Raw genomic sequence first — 18,930 nt, 5'->3', positions numbered from 1 at the left:
TTACAGTATAAAATAAACGAAGCTAGTCCTACCTATAAAATCAAGACACGTATAAAAATATAAAAATGAGAGGTCATACTCAAGGAAAAGCTAAAAGGAAAAAAAAGTCTTGCAGAGTTTCCTGAACTGTTGATGCTCGGAGCCAATCTGAGCGGCCGGCGGAAGTGACTTCCAGATCTTAGGCGCACCCTCGATAGACCCTGGCCCGAGGAGCACAATATATGTATCTACCAGATATCTGGGAGGCCAGACGGGACTGCAGGTACTCAGGGCCAAGGCCGTCTCGTTACCTTCATGGACAGCTAGGAACTGTTGGCTCTCAGATCGCAGTTCCCCATCACCCGAGTCCCACACAGCTGTAACTTTGTAGTATCCAGCGTCATTTGCTGTGAGCGCTTTAATGGAGAGTGAGGAGTTGGAGGAGTTGTCACCGTAGAGGCAGACTCTCCCCCTGTAGCGCGAGTGCACATACGTTGAGCTGTTGAATGATGCGATCTGGAGCTTATATGACGTCCATTTGGCTCTGTCAATGTATGTATGGTCTTGAGTGTGCATTTCGGAGGCGTGGTTATGTGAGCCGAAAACAGAACGGAGTCACCCAAGGTTTTTGGTATCTCTTCATTTGTCAGGACGATCTGGCAAGCTGCAACATGCAAAGAGACAACGATTCACATTCACAACATAAGGTGATTGAGTTTTCATGACGTAAGTAGGAAAATAATATTTCACAACGTTTCGATCGCAACACAAGCAATCGTCATCAGGTGGGACAACCACAGCAAGAAAAAACTGGCTTAAACGTCAACTTAATGCTGTCCCTTCCAGTTCGATCCTAACCTGACAACTGCTGTATATTTCGAGTCTGTGTGTCAATCTCGTCGTGGTCATGTGGATTTTTTTGGTACCAGTCGAGACATGGGTGATGATTATGATTATGTTAATGGTGGCGGTGGTGCAAAACGGTGGTAGGAGTGGTTCAGCGGTTAGCACTAAGCTGCGCATTGAAGCCGGCAACCCGAGTTCGATTACCACTAATGGCCACCAACACCAGCGATAGCGATTATCTGAACTGGTCCTGGGCCTCCGCTAGCTCTACTCAGCCTCAAACGAGTACCTGTTGTGGTGTGTCAACATGGCCTCTGCGGAGACTAAGGCGGGAGGGTTTTGCCGTGCCAGCCTTTATAGGTACTCGCTAATAGTACTTGCCCCTACAGTATATTAATAGTTATACGGGAGATCTTTGTCTTGTCTTGGTGCAGCATACTAGTGACAAATGTTCACTTTATGGGAGTCACCGTGCATGACGCTCAGACGCACTACCATGACCTCCTCCCGTCCGTCCTCCAACTGCGCATCGCAAGCGTACAGGCCAGCGTCTTCATACCGCGTGGAATTCAGCTTCAGGCTCCAGTTCATTCCCTCAACTCCCAGGAGGAGGTGCCAGAGCTTCCCTCTGTGAGGGGGGTACACCACGCCTCCTGCCCCGTCCCACGAGGCGAGCTTCTCGTCCGGGTAGTTCTTGTACCACGTCACGCGTCGCGGTTGCACCGTGGGACTTGAATTGAAACAGTGCAGTGTGGAGCTGCTTCCATCGACGCCATTGATCCTGAGTACCGGAGAGGTGAACTCCATCTCTACAGGAGAACCGTGTCGATGAGGATGTCAATCTTATATAGATTTAAATATATAGCACCTTTTTCCAAGACACTATCGAACAATATAATTGTAAATACAATGATAGTGGTTGATTACAAATAGTGAGGTTGTTATTAAATGCGGTGGTGGAGTTATGGTGACAGGATATGTGGGAGAGGTTACAGAGTGGTTGGAGTAGCAATGACAGTTGGGTTGGGGTCTGTGAGGACCTCTCCCCAAAACCGCTCATGAAGCCGTCCAGTCCACACAAACTCCCAGTGCACAGTCACTCTTCAGCACAGTCAGCCAGAAACAAAGAACCACCGACACAAGAGCAGCGTGCAGCCTCAGACCCTTTAGCTAGACTCAGGAGCAGCTTGCAGACTCAGACCCCTGAGTTACACTCAGGAGCAGTGTGCAGCCTCAGACCCCTGAGCTACATTCTCGACAATACGATAGCCATCGGATGCCCACAGGTCACAGGCTGCAGAAATGTGGAGGTCTAGGAGGTTCATCAACAACAGAAAACGCTTCCTCCTTGAAGTGCATGGCAGATGCAGGTCACGGCTGCTACCCAGACACAGCGATGGCCGGTAATTGCCTAAATACCACCTACCTGTAAAACTGAACCTGTTTACACACTGCCTCGTTCAAACCATCTGCCTGTCACACTGAACTTGTTCATACACTTCCTGTATCACTCTGCCTGTAACACTGGAAAACCATCGATATGCTTCCTGTACCGCTCCGTCTGTAACCCTGGAAATCCGATGATACACTTCCTGTGTCAAAAAAATCTAACTGAAAACTCACCTCCAGGACTCTCTTCCTGAAAACTTAAATGTAAAATGTCATCAATAGCCAGTACTGTACCTTGACAATTGAAATGACCAAGATAACAGACCGCTTATCTGACACAAGTGGTCAGACAAACAATCATGAAGTAGGCCAAAGCCTCCCATTGGTGTAGAAACCTTCACAGTGATTGTCTGGAGGCAAGATTTAAAGCGATTAGAGGAAATATTTGAAAAGTAAAAAGGCAGGAAGCAAGTGTCGACTGTAGAAGGATGGTTGAGAAACGTTGGTGGGGAAGGGTCAGGATTGGTCGAAGGGAGTGGGGTGATAGAAGCTTCCAGAGAGGGGGCTCCGTAGGTATAAAAGGAGACAGCACAAGATGGGACGTTCAAGAGGAGACGGCTCTCAAGCTGAAACCTCAAGACCCAGCCCTGAGCATCGTAAGTGCTGTGTCTGAATAAAGGCTCTTAAAGTTACGAGTGATGGCGTCACTAAACAATGAACCTCCTCTGAATTCATTTTACCAGCACACACATGTTGACATTTGTAAAAGACCCCGACCAGTTAACCAATTCACCTGAAGCCTGAAATATCACCAATGTAAAATATCTCTCTGCCCTGAACTCTCAGATAACATTAGTAAAAGTATTTAATAAGTTCCCGAGGCATGGAGCACATGTTGGGTAGTGATAGGGTAATGGTAGGGGTAATGATATGGGTCGTCATAGGGGTAGAGGTTTGGATAGGCCTGGTTGTAGATGGATGAGAAAAGAGGTTGTGTAGACGCCTAGAAGCATGAGGGGACAAAACACTAGAGGTGGTAACAACTAAATACAAACTTAGAGTAAGCAGACAGGGGGAGGGAGAGAAGAGCGGGATTTTGAACACAACAATATTAGGATGGGGTCACAACAATGATGAGATCGAAAAGAAGTACGTGGACATTATGGCAAAATGTATGTAAAATTATGTTCGTATCGTACGTAGCCAACCGTGCTTATTATCGGAGGTGATGATAATATTGTACCGAGTTGTGCTGAGATGATTTCCAACTGATAGTTGAATACATCAAAATATGGACGAAGTCCAGCAAGGAAGGGTTCACTCTACCCCGACATCAGTCACAAGATGGGGGTTGACAGATTCTAGTGGGTTGGAGTTGATCGGTAGCCCAGCGATTTGTACACACTCAGAACATGGGACCGACTCTCGACCCATCACCAGTGTTCTCTAAGCAGATCGGTGAAGTATGGTCAAATATGACTCAATATTAAGTGTTTAGTTTGTTGTCCTTCCCCCCCCCGCACCTCCGATTGGCATGGTTGGCTACATATGGTGCTAAAGAAGTTCAACATACGTATGTAGAGACAGTGAGTGTGTGTTGCGGCTAATGGGGGGAGCATGGACATTTTTTGGCAGATAGAGGCATGCATAAGAGTGAGTGAATTTGAGATGTCGGGGGCCGTTTTGATTTCGAAGACGCTGGTGGTGCCTTGCCTTTTGGGGAACGATTTTTTTAGCAGAATGCCTTAAAATATTTTGACGGATCAAGGATGTGTCGAGATGTCGTCATGACAACGATTGTTCTTTTTGGGTTCCCCGTATAGGAACATTGTGGCGAACGTTACAATTCAGGCCTTGGCAAGGGAATCTATTGAGTTCCATCAGGCACGCAAATGTTAGTTTCCTTGCGCTACAACAAACGCCTTCCATTGACTGACCCCGAGGCGGGTGTCCTCCTTACACCATCTAACACAGTGACGCGTGGACTTGCGCTAGTAGGGGCACAGACAATATTTCGGGTGAATCAGGAACCGTTTTTGCAGGTCCTGAATGTAGGTCTTGGAACGGCTGTGGTCCAGTCGGGTATGGTGTTGGATCTCGCGATGGCTGCATGTTGTGAGGTTGTCGACTCCGACGCAGGGAGATATCATAGGTTCGGCGCAACTAAGAGCCGAGTTGGATGGGACATGGGCAGAAAAATTGTGTGCGGAGAACCCAAATTTATCCCAGGCGTAACAGAACGAACTGACATTGGGCATACTTATTTGCTGCAACACCACATCGATATGGGTGATGCAGCCCCTAGTCTGCAGAACTCATATCGGTTGAGTCCTGTCGAAAAGGAACATGTACATCAGGCGGTGGAGGAAATGTTGGTTGCGGATATAATTTCACGATCAACCAGTCCTTGGGGAGCCCCTGTGGTGTTGGTCAAGAAACAGGATGGAATCTTACGGTTTTGCATCGACTTTCGGAAATTAAACAAAGTCTCGGTGGCAAATGCTTACCCGCTGCCACGTATGGACCATTCTCTGGACACGTTGTCGGGCGCTCGGTTCTTCTCCACGTTGGACCTATTCTCGGGGTTTTGGCAACTTCCCCTGGATCAGTCAGCCAAACCAAAAATGGCGTTCTGAACAATTTAATTGTCTCCCGGTGGGATTGCATTTGGGACCAGCCAATTTCCAGCGACTTATGGAGTTGGTCCTGGCAGGACTGCAGTGGGACTCCTGCCTCATTTACTTAGATTATATCATTGTGTTTGGCCGCACATTCGATGAGCATTTGCAGAGGTTGCGAGCAGTCTTCTCCAGGGTACGGTCAGCTAATCACAAATTGAAACCCACGAAATGCCATGTGCTACAAAGCTCAGTCCGATACTTGAGTCACATTGTTAGTGCGAAGGCAATAGCTCACTTATCTGGACAAAACGGCGTGTGTACACGATTGGCCATCCCCAAGTTGGTGGGTGAAGTGCGCAGTTTAATTGGGTTTGCGTCGTATTGCCGAAGGTTTGTTCCACGGTTTGCGATGGTTGCAAAACCCTTGAATGCCTTGACGTGTAAAAACCAGAATTTTAAATGGGGCCAGGAGGAGGAGGCCACGTCCACTGCACTGCGAGATCGCCTTTCCAGGAATCTTGGCAGCATACAGGATGGCCCCACACGCCTCTACGGGAATCTCCCCGTTTTTCCTCATGTACGGGCAGGAAAACGAATCACCCATTGAAGCACAATTGGGTATGGCCTCGGGGAAAAAGAGATTAGCCACGCCTCTGTTCCTCTGCAGGTTACACTGGGTCGTATCTCTGAAGTTCGCGAAGCGACTAAAGAAAACACTGACAAGACGCAAGCTGCTAACGAAAAGAACGCAGGGTGGCGTCAGCACGTGTTTCCATGGGCAATCGGGGACAGGGCATGGTTATACTGCCCGTAGGTGCTGCTGGGTACGTCCCCCAAGTTACATCGGCCATTGTATAGTCCCATCGAGGTGGTGGAAGTCAGGAGGCCACAGTGTGTGAGAATTCAGGCGATGCCGCCTGAAACCATATGTTCATCCCCTATAAACAGCTCACTGCCAAGCCCTGTGCGGCCGATGTCTGGTGTGTCTGACGAGCCGGGGCAATCGGCCAAGGAAATTGTGCCTCGCGAAAAATGTGTTGTGCCGCCCACAGTTTCCAAGTCCGGGGAATCTCAAGAAAACGCCATGTGTGATGGACCGCTGGCTGGAAGCCGGTCAAATTCCTCCGAAGAGTCCAGAGATGAGTCTACCCCTTCAAGGCTTTTGTGCAAGCCCTTGTTGCCTGGAGATGCACAGAAATCTGCCCAGAACGATGGACCGGTATCACGGACCTGGTCAAAGTGTTTACGATTACGCTAAGAGTATCTCCCAGAGTCATTTCAGGTGGCATCGGGCGTCGGGTTATTTATATATGCGGTTCATCTGCCCTAATGTTCATTGGACGTATGGTTAAAACATGTTCCTATTATTTATACGATTTTTCTTTCCTAATGCTGTACATTGTTAATATGAGCCGAGACGGCTGATTTTTTTTAGAAGGTGGGGGGGGGGGGCAGTGATATAGAGACAATGCGTGTGTGTAGACAGTGCGGGTGCAGTAACAGTACATGGCATCGTGGTCACGAGGGGTAATTACAGGGGGACATTAACAGAGAGGGAGTTGTGAGAAGGGGGGACCAGCTGGGAAATTCGGGAACGAGCTAGAGAGTTCAAGAAAGGGGGCATGGCCAGGGGTGGAGTGAGGGCCACGCCGGAAATAAAAGGAGACGAGAGGCAAGGTTCGAGGCTGTCGTGGGATCAGGATCAACTGTCTTCAAGCTGTCGCTGTTTTCACACCATCACTGTCTTCGCATTGTCGCCGTCTTCACGTCGTCGCTGTCTTCGCATCGTCGCCACTTGCGTACCATCCCTGGCCCAAGTTATCTGTGCATCATCCCTGACCAAGTTATCTGCTTGAAGCGCCCTTAATAAAAAATAAAGAAACCTTTACTGTTCGCATTGTCCGAGAGTCATGCCACATGCGTAAGTACATTTCATAATTTACAAGGACCATGAATTGTGATAACATGTATACAAAGTATTCACTTACGAAGTCAGAGATCACACGGACATTATTCATCAGTGAAGTCGGGTGGCTGATAAGAACCTATCACGGTAACATATCACAATATGTAAGACTCTTGTCACATTGAAGGCCTGCGTTTGACATGGGACGTGGATCCAACTTACGGTTAATCAGAAGCAGCTCCACGGTCCCGGAGTAGGTTTTACCTCTGCACGTGATTTGGCATTCATAGTGTCCTTCGTCTTGTGCACTCAAGTAGTAGAACGAGAGGCTCCGGCCGTCGGCTGCGATCCTCTTGCCCCATGGTCCCTGAGTCGCCGCTACAACCTGATCGCTTTTTACCTTCGACCACGTGGCTTCGGCAGAGGCGCAAGCAGAGAGTTCATGCTGTGACCCAGAGCCAGAAGCCGCGGGGCATGGCAGCGTGATGTTGAAATTAGCTCGGGACTTCACTCGGACTCGATCTGCGCTACTCCCTAACGAGAGGGAGTTGGACAATGTCAGCTTTTAAAAAAAAACTATACAACAATCAATCTTGACTTAAAGCTTTCATGACTGCAGAAATGTATAGTTTTTGGGTCTTTCGGTAAAGTCACGTTAATAGGTTCAAAAATAATCCAAAAACGAAAAGCTGCTAAAAATAAACTTTATTCATGTAAAAATAAACTTAGTTTATTTTAACTTCAAGCTTTCAGGACTGCAGGAATTAATATTATTTGGGTCTTTCGGTAAAGCCACGTATCTACGTGACTTTACCGAAAGACCCAACGAATATTTTTTTTAACCTATCTACGTTACCGAAAGACCCAAAAAAGAAACAACAATACTAAAATAAATTTACCAGGTAAGGTCCCACTACTGAGTTATGCAGTAGCTATTTATCAGAAGGGATCTGGCTATCACAAATGATATCCCCAATGAAGTGGATTATCACGTGGAAATTATTAGCAGCCAAATACACTTAACCCGTGATGTTCATTATAAATGAGAGGAAAACCAGAGGATCTGGAGAAAAATCCACGCGACCATGGGGGGGGGGGGGGGAGACATGCAAATTCCAAATATACAGGCGTCAGGCTCGGGATCGAACCCGCGACCTCCTGTATACACGGCAAGATAGTTGACATCTAGCCATCGTGGCACTCTTCTGAAAATTACCAGCTCCATTGTCATCAACATTTATTATTGTAACAACAATAATCATCATCAGCAGCAGCGTTATCACCATTCTCGCTCTCATATCGTAAACATCACCAACATCACCACCACCATCAATACTATCAGCATTTCAAGAAAATATTGTTCGTACCTTTATCTCTTAGACGTGAATACTACGCTACTAGTTTCCCCAGCTGTGTGCATTTTCGGGGACTATGCGGTCGGACGTGAGACCACAGTCTGTTGTTGTTCTCCTATAAAGTGGTTAGTAATAGTTAGCGTATAGCACAGTCTGTGATCAACGCTTAAAGCGGCACGCGGCCAACGGAAGGCTCCTCACGCCGCGTTTCAAAAAATGGTATTATGTAATATGATTGCCTCTCAGCATCCTCACGCGAGCTATCCCGTATCTATCTCCCGTTTATGTTTTGATCCGTTTGGCTGATCTGTACATCTTGTCTACATATATCTCATCTATCAATTGTTTATGTCTCTTGTATTCAAATGTACAATATATTTCTCGTGCATCTCTCGCGTCTATTGTGATCTGTATCCGGGTGTACAACCTCTCTCTCTCTCGTTATAGCTTTCATCTGACTAAACTTTAACGATAGAGATAACAGCTATGTTGTCTCTATCTCGCGTTTAAATCTTTTTCAACTCGCCCACTTGAGCCAATGTCTTCTTTCGTATGGCATGTGAGCAACGCTGCATAGATGATGTCACAGTTCAATGTTAAGGTTATTCAACCAATCCAAGGTGGCGGTAGTTGCTGTAAGGATTGCAGCGATACCGCCAGCGTGTGTAGAGCGGGATGGCGCAACTCGTCATCGGTGATTTAATGGTCTGGGCTTTACCACAGTCACAGAATGGCGATTATTTGATTTTCCATTTATGGAACAGTGATGACGCACATCTCCCGTGCTGCATCCGAGCGCGGTTCAGTGCGGGGTCCACCGGCTGTTGTGAGAAACGGAATCGCGGCTACTACCACGGTCGGGTCCTCGGCGACCATCGAGTGCGAGCCTGATGTCACGTCGATACAAGACGGACTGCGGAAATCTCCGCCCCTCCCCTCCAATCGCAATCGCTTCCTTCTAAAGCACATCGATGCGTGTTTCTACATGTCACGAGTGAACCCACTACACATGTGTAGTGGTGATACGCGCTGGGGGTATACGTCGTGTGCCAGCGCGTATGTACGTGTGTGTGTGTGGTGACGCGCGCTGACGGGAGGAGCAGGCGTCAGCGCGCGGGTGGGGGTAGTGCTGCTGATTGGCTGTGTGCCGGTGACGCGCTGAGAGGGAGTGATCGGGTGGCAGCGCGGTGTGATTGGTCGATGAGTGGAAACACGCGCTGGGCGGAAACGGATCGTAGAGATAACGCGTGGTGATTGGGTACTGAGGAGCGGTGCCGACGTTGAGGTCCGCATCCGCTCCGTCTCCCGGGAGGAAGGGATATATAAGGTGATGCACAGAGGAGTAGAGGGCAGAAGTGGAACCATCTAGGAATGAAGACGAAGGTGCAGAGATAGAGCCCGGAGAGGAGAGTAATGGAGAGTAATGTATAGTGTGTAGCCAGAGAGAGAGTGGAAGGTCTACACGAGCCGAGTAATGTATAGTGTGTAGCCAGAGAGGGAGTGTAAGGTCTACACGAGCCGAGTAATGTATAGTGTGTAGCCAGAGAGAGAGTGTAAGGTCTACACGAGCCGAGTAATGCATACGGTGTAGCCAGAGAGAGTGTAAGGTCTACACGAGCCGAGTAATGCATACGGTGTAGCCAGAGAGAGTGTGAGGTCTACACGAGATAGGTACTGAAGAGTGTGTAGCCGGAGATGTAAGGTCTACACGAGACGGGTACTGAAGAGTGTGTAGCCAGATGTGTAAAGTCTACACGAGACGAGTGAAGAGTGTAGCGGAGGCGTAAGGTCTACACGAGACGAGAGAAGAGTGTAGCCGAGGTGCGGAGTCTACACGAGGCACAGAGAGCCAGCAGCACGGAATCTACGGGAGTCGAGAGAAGTGTGGAGCGGAGAGAAGAGGTCACGAGTTGTACCATTGTATGGTGACCGTACTGTGAAGAAGAGAGGCCACGCGTTGTATCGTTACAAGTCAAGATTTAATAAAAGAAGTGTGTTCCCGTCAAAGGAGTTTCCTGCCGTCATTTCCAATACTTCATCTGGTGTCAGAAGTGAAACGGGCTTCCAAGTATGGAGACAAGGAAGACCTGTAGGACCCCCGGGATTGACCGCGAGGAAAACCTGGACGACTCGGGGCCGCTGGTGGCGGGGGGTGAGGAGGAAGACTTGCCCACGCTACAGGATCCGTCGACGGCGCCGGCCGAGCGACCGGGGACCGAGGCCGTGCTTCGTGAGGCGCACTCCCGACTGGCGGAGCTGCTGCTCGCCGCCGCGTCCATCTTGGCGGAGATCAGCTCGTCGGGAGGAGCGGGGACGGTGGGGGACATTTTACAAGGTCGCCCCGCAGATTCCCGCCAAAACGAATGGGGGATTCCCGCCATTGCGCCTGGGCCTACTTTTGGCGGGAACGGCGAGCGCCACGTGGTGGTGGGTTCCCAAGCGCGTGCATCGACGTCATCAGCGCGCGATGGGGTCCGCCATTTTACGTCTGCCGCTGGAGCCGCCATCTTACACACTGACGGAGAGGTGGAGAGGAACCACGAGGCGGATGACTTCATTTTTCAGCAGCGTCTGCCCACGTTGTCAGCCTTCAAGGCGGAAGGCGGAGACTGGGGCCAATTTCAGCGAAGGTTTTTGGCGCATCAAGAGATGTCCGCGTGGTCCGATGCTACGGCGCTGCGGGCGTTGCCTGCCATGCTGGACGACGACGCGCTCGCGGCCTTCAGGTCTGCACGGAAGTCGGACCGCTCCACGCTGAAGGATGCGCTGGGTCTGTTGGCCAGGGTCTACGGACCTCCCTCGGCGTGCCGCTATCATTTCTACGCAAGACGGAAAGCGGCCACGGAGACCGCGCTGGCCTATCGCACGGCGTTGATGGCTCTTGCCGATGCTGCGTTCCCTCGGATGGACGAGGAGGGCCAAGACGCGATGGTTTTGGAGCAGCTGCTTAAGTTGGCGCAGGACCTGGGGGTCCCTATCAACACAGCTGACGAGATTGATATTTCTTCTTTGAGAGTCGCCACGAGTATTCAAGCGCACGAGGCCCTACAACGGAAACAAGGAGTTGTTTGCAACGCTGCCGTCGTCGCAGCTCCGGGTTCGGTGGTCACCGAACCCCAAGTCGTCAGCCCACGAGAGGAGGCGTTCGCCGCGGGACGACCAGGGGACTGGAGGCCGGGGGCTCGGTCGCCTCTGCGATCGGGCCGAAAGTCGGAGCAACCAAGATCTACTCCGACCCTCGTCACGTGCTATAACTGCGGCCTCCGGGGCCACGTGGCGTCCGGGTGCCGCGCTCCGCGTCAGCGCGCCATGGGGGCTCGGCTGGACGACGACCGAGAGCCCAAGTCATCTCTACAATCCCCGGCAAGTCGCGGCACCTCACACGCTCGGCCTGTATACTCGGCACACATGGGACGCCGCGTCGCGGCGGAGGAGGGCCGGTTAAGGTTCGGGGATTCGGTTCGGCCAGGGGGGTTCGGCCGGGACCAGGGAGATATTGAATGGACGGAATTGGGGCATAGAATTGTGGCTGCTTCGGCGGGTTCGTCCGTTGTTACGGGATTTATTGATGGGGTCGAGATTAGGGTGTTAGTGGACACGGGGGCGTCGGCAACTATTATATCGGACCTCATTTATAATATTCTTCCAGTCCAATGTCGTCCGCTGCTCCCGGTGGATGTGCCATTTTACGCCGCTAATGGGGGATCGTTGGGCATTATCGGTCAGATTAGGGCGTCCATTTGCATTGGAGATATCAAATTGTCGGGACCCGTTTTCGTTTCGTCTTCTTTGGCGGTTCCTTGTCTTTTGGGCACTGATTTCTTGGCTAAAATGCCCATTAAAATTCTTATCGATCAACGATGCATTGAACTGCCATCGGGTCGCCGGATTGCATTTTTAACGAGCCCTACTGACATTCGGACGGCGTGCGCTACGATACAAGCGGTGGCGACACAGACCGTGCATGTGCCCCCGGGTTCACAGATGTTAATTCCCCTCCGGTTGCGGAAACCATGGGTGAGGGAGGCTTCGGAACAAGGTATGCTTTTGGGTCCTTCTAACAAGGCTGTCGGGGGTCTTGATTTATCGGTGGCTCACACTTTGGTGCGGGCTGACAGGGACCCGTTTGTGATGGTTTTGAACGCGGGGTCGCGGCCAGCTGTCATTCAACAGGGCACCGTGCTGGCTCACGCGGCGCGGGTCCCTGTGGATGATGGGTTGGTTGCGCAGGTGGGCTCGAGCCCCACGCAGAACGTTGAGCCAAGGGAGGACCTTGAGTGGGTCCGTTCGCTATGCGCCGCCTCGGACGATTTGTCGGCGGTGCAGTTGGGTGCGCTGCGCGAGTTGCTCATAGAATTTTCTGATGTGTTCAGTAAACATAAGTATGACATTGGGTGCACGGATTTGTTGCACCACCACATTGAAACGGGTGATGCGGCGCCGGTCAGGCTAAATCCCTTCCGACTGAGTCCTGCGGAGAAGGAACATGTTCAGTCGGCTGTTAACGAAATGCTAGAAGCCGACATTATTTCGCCCTCCTCCAGCCCGTGGGGAGCGCCTATTGTGCTGGTTAAGAAGCAGGACGGGTCCCTGCGATTCTGCGTTGATTTCCGTCGCCTGAATAAGATCTCTGTGGCTGACGCGTATCCGCTCCCCAGGATGGATGAGTCCCTCGATGCACTGTCTGGTGCGCAATATTTTTCGACTCTTGATTTGTTATCGGGGTTTTGGCAGTTGCCACTCGACGAAGAGTCGAAACCTAAGACAGCATTTCGGACTCCAGGGGGGCTGTTCCAGTTTAACCGGTTACCCATGGGACTTCACTCCTCTCCAGCGACGTTTCAGCGACTTATGGAGTTGGTTTTGTCGGGCTTGCAGTGGGATACATGCTTGATTTATATGGACGATGTCATTGTTTTCAGTAAAACATTTGAAGAACACCTCCAGCGATTGAGAGGGGTGTTCTTGCGAATGCGATCGGCTAAACTAAAATTTAAACCGGCCAAATGTCACCTCCTTCGTAAGTCGGTTAGATACTTGGGTCACATTGTCGATTCTTCGGGGATCTCCACCGATCCCGCGAAGACGGATTGTGTCGGTTCTTGGCCGACACCTACGTCCGTTTCCGACGTGCGTAGTTTCATCGGGTTTGCTTCTTATTACCGGCGGTTCGTTGAGCACTTCGCCACTATTGCAAAACCCTTGCACGCTCTAACGGCGAAGGGAGTGAAGTTCAAATGGGGACCGGAGGAGGAAGCCGCGTTTCGCTCCCTCCGGGACGCCTTGGTGGGTGCCCCACCCTTGTGTTATCCCGATTTTACGAGTCCCTTTTTGCTGGACACGGATGCTAGCAACACGGGCATTGGGGGGGTGCTATCCCAAGTCGTCGGGGGTGTCGAAAGAGTTGTCGCCTACGGTAGTAGGGTGTTGTCTCCGGCGGAGCAGCGCTACTGCGTCACCCGTCGCGAGCTGCTTGCCATTGTCTTTTTTGTGCAACAGTTCAGACCATATCTCTATGGTCGTCACTTTACGGTCCGAACGGACCACGCGGCGCTACAGTATTCATTGAGGGTCGCCCAACCCTCGGGCCAGTTGTCGCGGTGGTTGGAAGTCCTCCAGGACTATCAGTTTACGACTACGTACCGTAAGGGGTTGCGACACACAAATGCCGATTGCCTGTCGCGGTTGTTGCCTTGTAATGAATGCGCGTGTTTGTCGGGATCGGCGCGCTGTAAACCGACGCTTGCGGGGGAGATGAGGGCACTGGCTGCGACAGCGGGCGCACCGATCGTGGATGATTCCACTGCCTCTCAGGGTCGGGACTCGCTGCTCTCGTTGTCGCTCAGCGAATGGGGCCGTCTCCAGATGGCGGACAGCTCGCTGCTAGCATTGCGCCGCAAGGTGGGGGGTCCCGAGGGGGACCAGGAGCGCACCGGCTCCTATGTACTTAAGCAGGGCATGCTATTAAGATGGGACAGTTTGTCCCGGCGGAACGCACTCGTGGTGCCTTCCGCTGTAAGGGGGAGGGTTGTCTTGGCGGCCCACGAACGCCTCTTGCATTTGGGAGTTAACAAGACGCTTGCCCTGCTTCAGCGTGACTATTACTGGCCGGGAATGGGAAGTGATGTGGTAAATATTCTGAAGGGGTGCGTTGAGTGCGCCAGACGTAAACCACCGCCCGTGGCAGCTAATCCACCGCTGCAATCTATTCAGGTCTCGCGCACTAACGAGCTCGTTGCACTCGATATTTTGGGGCCCTTCCCAGTCACGCCGAGAGGGAATAAATACTTGTTAGTGGGGGTCGAATACTTTACCCGATGGCCTATGGCGTGGCCTCTCGCTAACCAGTCGGCGGCGGCTGTGACGGACGCCTTCGTCCAGGGCTATGTCCTGGACAAGGGGGCTCCCGAACGCCTGCTGACCAACCAAGGTAAAAAATTTTCGAGTAAATTGTTGCAAGAGGTGTGCGATCTGTTGGGTACCAAGAAGGTGCGTACCTCCCCGTACCACCCGCATACAGACGGGATGTTGGAGAGACTTCACAAAACTTTGACTTCCATGCTGTGCCAGCAGGTGTGTGAGGCACATGTAGATTGGGACCTGCAGGTCCCGGGGGTCCTTGCCGCGTATAGAATGGCCCCCCATGCAGCTACGGGGTTTTCCCCATTCTATTTGATGTACGGTCGGGAAGCTGACCCGCCAATGGAAACGCAACTTGGCCTGTCCGCTCCACGAACTAATTCTAAATTGGCAGAACATATTAAGTTTAATATTCACAAGCTGACAGAGGCGAGGGAGGCCGCACGGCTTAATTCGCGGGCTCGCCAAATTGCTAATGAACGGTTGCGGGCACGGAAGGTGTCCATGCACGAATGGAAACCAGGTGACAGGGCCTGGCTGCATTGCCCTCAGGCACCCTTGGCTACGTCGCCTAAATTGTTGAGACCGTGGAGGCAGAGGTGTGGACTCGAGTCATGTGACTTGGACTCGAGTCAGACTCGAGTCATGAATTTGATGACTTGCGACTCGACTTGGACTTGCATAACAATGACTTTGTCCCACCTATGAGATGTGGACTCGAGTCATGTGACTTGGACTCGAGTCAGACTCGAGTCATGAATTTGATGACTTGCGACTCGACTTGGACTTGCATAACAATGACTTTGTCCCACCTCTGCGTGGAGGGGACCCGTGGAGGTCGTGCGCGTTGCACGGCCCCAGTGCGTTCAGATAAAGTGGGGAAAGCGCCGTTGGTACGTTCACCCCTCCCGACTGAAACCGTTCTCGCCTCCATATGGTCTCCCCTTGTGTCGTGATGGCCGAGCGTGTGACGTGACCGGCGACCCACAGGGGGAAATGTCTCTGCCTGATCCACACGTATTTTCGCCTGATCTGCTCCCAGGTGTCTCGGAACTGACAGCTGCTGACCACCGGCGGCCGGATCTCCGCGCGGCCCTTTCAGGCCCGTTCCGCGCCGTCTGGAGCAGCCGGAACCGCCGGACGGTCGTCAGTGTCCCGTCCCATACGACGGACCAGCCAGACGGACTCGCGCCAGGTCGTGCTACTTTGCGTGACCCGCCTCGTGAGGAGTCGGGGCAGTTGGAGCGCCTCGTCACTGCGTGTAGTCGCAGGGACGCTGGGCGCGTTCGTTTTCTGGAATTCGCTTGTATTGTGTTGTTGTTGACTTTTCTTGTGTTCGTTGTCAATTTGTACATAGTTGTTGTTCTTGTTGTTGTTGTTGTTGTTATGTTACGGGGCACACTGGGGAGTTACGGGGTTTTTTGTTGTTGTTTTGGTTGTCGTCTTATCGTTGCGGTTGGTTGTTGTTAGCAGCCGGGCCGGCTGCGAGCTATGTGGGAGGGGGTGATGTAGTGGTGATACGCGCTGGGGGTATACGTCGTGTGCCAGCGCGTATGTACGTGTGTGTGTGTGGTGACGCGCGCTGACGGGAGGAGCAGGCGTCAGCGCGCGGGTGGGGGTAGTGCTGCTGATTGGCTGTGTGCCGGTGACGCGCTGAGAGGGAGTGATCGGGTGGCAGCGCGGTGTGATTGGTCGATGAGTGGAAACACGCGCTGGGCGGAAACGGATCGTAGAGATAGCGCGTGGTGATTGGGTACTGAGGAGCGGTGCCGACGTTGAGGTCCGCATCCGCTCCGTCTCCCGGGAGGAAGGGATATATAAAGTGATGCACAGAGGAGTAGAGGGCAGAAGTGGAACCATCTAGGAATGAAGACGAAGGTGCAGAGATAGAGCCCGGAGAGGAGAGTAATGGAGAGTAATGTATAGTGTGTAGCCAGAGAGAGAGTGGAAGGTCTACACGAGCCGAGTAATGTATAGTGTGTAGCCAGAGAGAGAGTGTAAGGTCTACACGAGCCGAGTAATGTATAGTGTGTAGCCAGAGAGAGAGTGTAAGGTCTACACGAGCCGAGTAATGCATACGGTGTAGCCAGAGAGAGTGTAAGGTCTACACGAGCCGAGTAATGCATACGGTGTAGCCAGAGAGAGTGTGAGGTCTACACGAGATAGGTACTGAAGAGTGTGTAGCCGGAGATGTAAGGTCTACACGAGACGGGTACTGAAGAGTGTGTAACCAGATGTGTAAAGTCTACACGAGACGAGTGAAGAGTGTAGCGGAGGCGTAAGGTCTACACGAGACGAGAGAAGAGTGTAGCCGAGGCGCGGAGTCTACACGAGGCACAGAGAGCCAGCAGCACGGAATCTACGGGAGTCGAGAGAAGTGTGGAGCGGAGAGAAGAGGTCACGAGTTGTACCGTTGTATGGTGACCGTACTGTGAAGAAGAGAGGCCACGCGTTGTATCGTTACAAGTCAAGATTTAATAAAAGAAGTGTGTTCCCGTCAAAGGAGTTTCCTGCCGTCATTTCCAATACTTCACATGTAAGGCGCTTGCACTTGATTTGTTTCCGGTCATCTAAAGCTATAGAAGGATGCTGCTGCTGCATCTAAGGGGCCGCACCTAAGGGGGGAAGGGGTCAGACATTTGTGACAATGTGTGACAAGGGGGATTGAGAAGTGTGACGTCACATCAAAATGCGCAACTTCAAATAAATATAGACAACACGATCTACCTAATAAAATATACTTTCTTTTATAAATGTTTTCTCCTACAACATCAGAGTGCAGCGCCACATTAAATACGCACTACAATGACAATAGTTTAAAGCGATTTTAAGCATGTTTTTTTTTGGGGGGGGGGGGGGGCAGAGCTTTGTGACGTCATATTTGAGGGGGGGGTCTGACTTTTTGTGACGCCGTGTGACGAAGGGGAGAGGGGGTCAAAAATCGTCCAAAATCGCGTGACGTCATTTATGGACGGCCCCTAAGCTGTACTTAAAGGGTGACCGACGTAACAGAAGGCTAGGGTGTGGCAGGAGTTCCGGCATGCGCGGCTGACCCACGCCGTGCCGGCCTTCAAGGAGCAGTGGGCGCTGGAGGAGGCCGTGTGCTCGGTGGCAGAAGACGGAGAGCTCTGCATGCAAATATGAGCTACCGTCAGAGGCCGTAGGACTGTGAGGAAGGCTGGGTGCAGATGCAGCACTTGTCATAGTGTAAAACATTTTTTACAAAGAAAACAAGAAGAACATAGACATAGAGGAGGGAGAGAGGGGGTACAGAGAGAGGGAAGGGGTAAGAAGGAGGAGAGCAGAGCGTACAATCTTTCGTGAAATATTTCATTAAAAAATGGGGGGGGGGGGGGGGCACATACAGCAAAGCATTGAAAAAAAATTACGAACGAAGCAAAGTGCCGACTACACCGAGCATCTTCTTGTTTCCTCTGATAGTAAAAAAAAAGGTTGCAACATAGCAGAATGATGATCATGCAGGCAGTGATGAGAAGGAGACTTGGGCACTATTTAGACACCCATATGTAGTATGATTGACAAACATCAGGAACATTACAAGTATTGTTGTTGTTTAGAAGAGTGGAAGGGACCAGAAAGAGGGGAAGACCTAACAGATATTGGCTTGACAATGACGTTGTGAGAAGAAATTGGTGCTAGAAAGATGTGGCCACGACTTGAGCCATTTGGCACTACAAGGCAGAGAGGGGAAAGTGGAAACAACGAAATACGACGTGTGCAGAGGACACCTAACGGCCTATCTGCCCGTGGTGATCGTGACGACGACGACGAAACACTGCTGTCGCTTTGAACGATACCGTAAAACCCTGCATGAGTTCACCAATCCAATGCCGTCCCCCTCCCTCTGTGTGTCTCTCTGTGTCGTTCTACGCACGCATTCTGGCAGTGCTATCTGCGATCGTTTCAGATGTCTATCTTCTTGCACCTTCCGCTAAATGTTCCGCTTTTCCGCACCTCTCACGTCACACCAGGTGGCACACGCCGATTGTGATCGCTCTTATCTAAGGGCACGTTGTGTGCGTGTGTGTGCGCGTGTGTGCGTGTATGTGTCTGTGTGTGCGCGCGTGTGTGCATGTGCGTGCGTGTGTGTGCGTGTGTGTGCGTGCGGTGCCGGACGGGCAACACTGTCGTGGGCAGTGCTGTGGGGGGAGGGCCAATGCCCATTGGCCTCTCCCCTCATGGCGTCTGTGACCACCACAGTGGCTAAACGGGGGCTCTGGACGGGTGCGAGGGGCTGGTAACCCCTCCACCTTCAATTAACCACCACTAAACTACGAATTAAACATAAACCTGTACACTATGAGATCTCTTTTACCAGTGGCAAAATATAATGGTAGGTTTTTACCCTTTTAACTGGTACAAAAAGGTGTCAGTTTTGTACCAGTTAAAAGGGTAAAAACCTACCATTATAAACCTGTAATTAATAAGCTTGTGCCGGAGGCCCCGGGGGGTC

Source organism: Lampetra planeri, chromosome 77 (assembly GCF_965212315.1).
Source record: "Lampetra planeri chromosome 77, kcLamPlan1.2.h2, whole genome shotgun sequence".
NCBI lineage: Eukaryota > Metazoa > Chordata > Hyperoartia > Petromyzontiformes > Petromyzontidae > Lampetra > Lampetra planeri.
The sequence above is the reverse complement of the archived record's forward strand: the minus strand, read 5'-3'. Positions refer to the sequence as shown.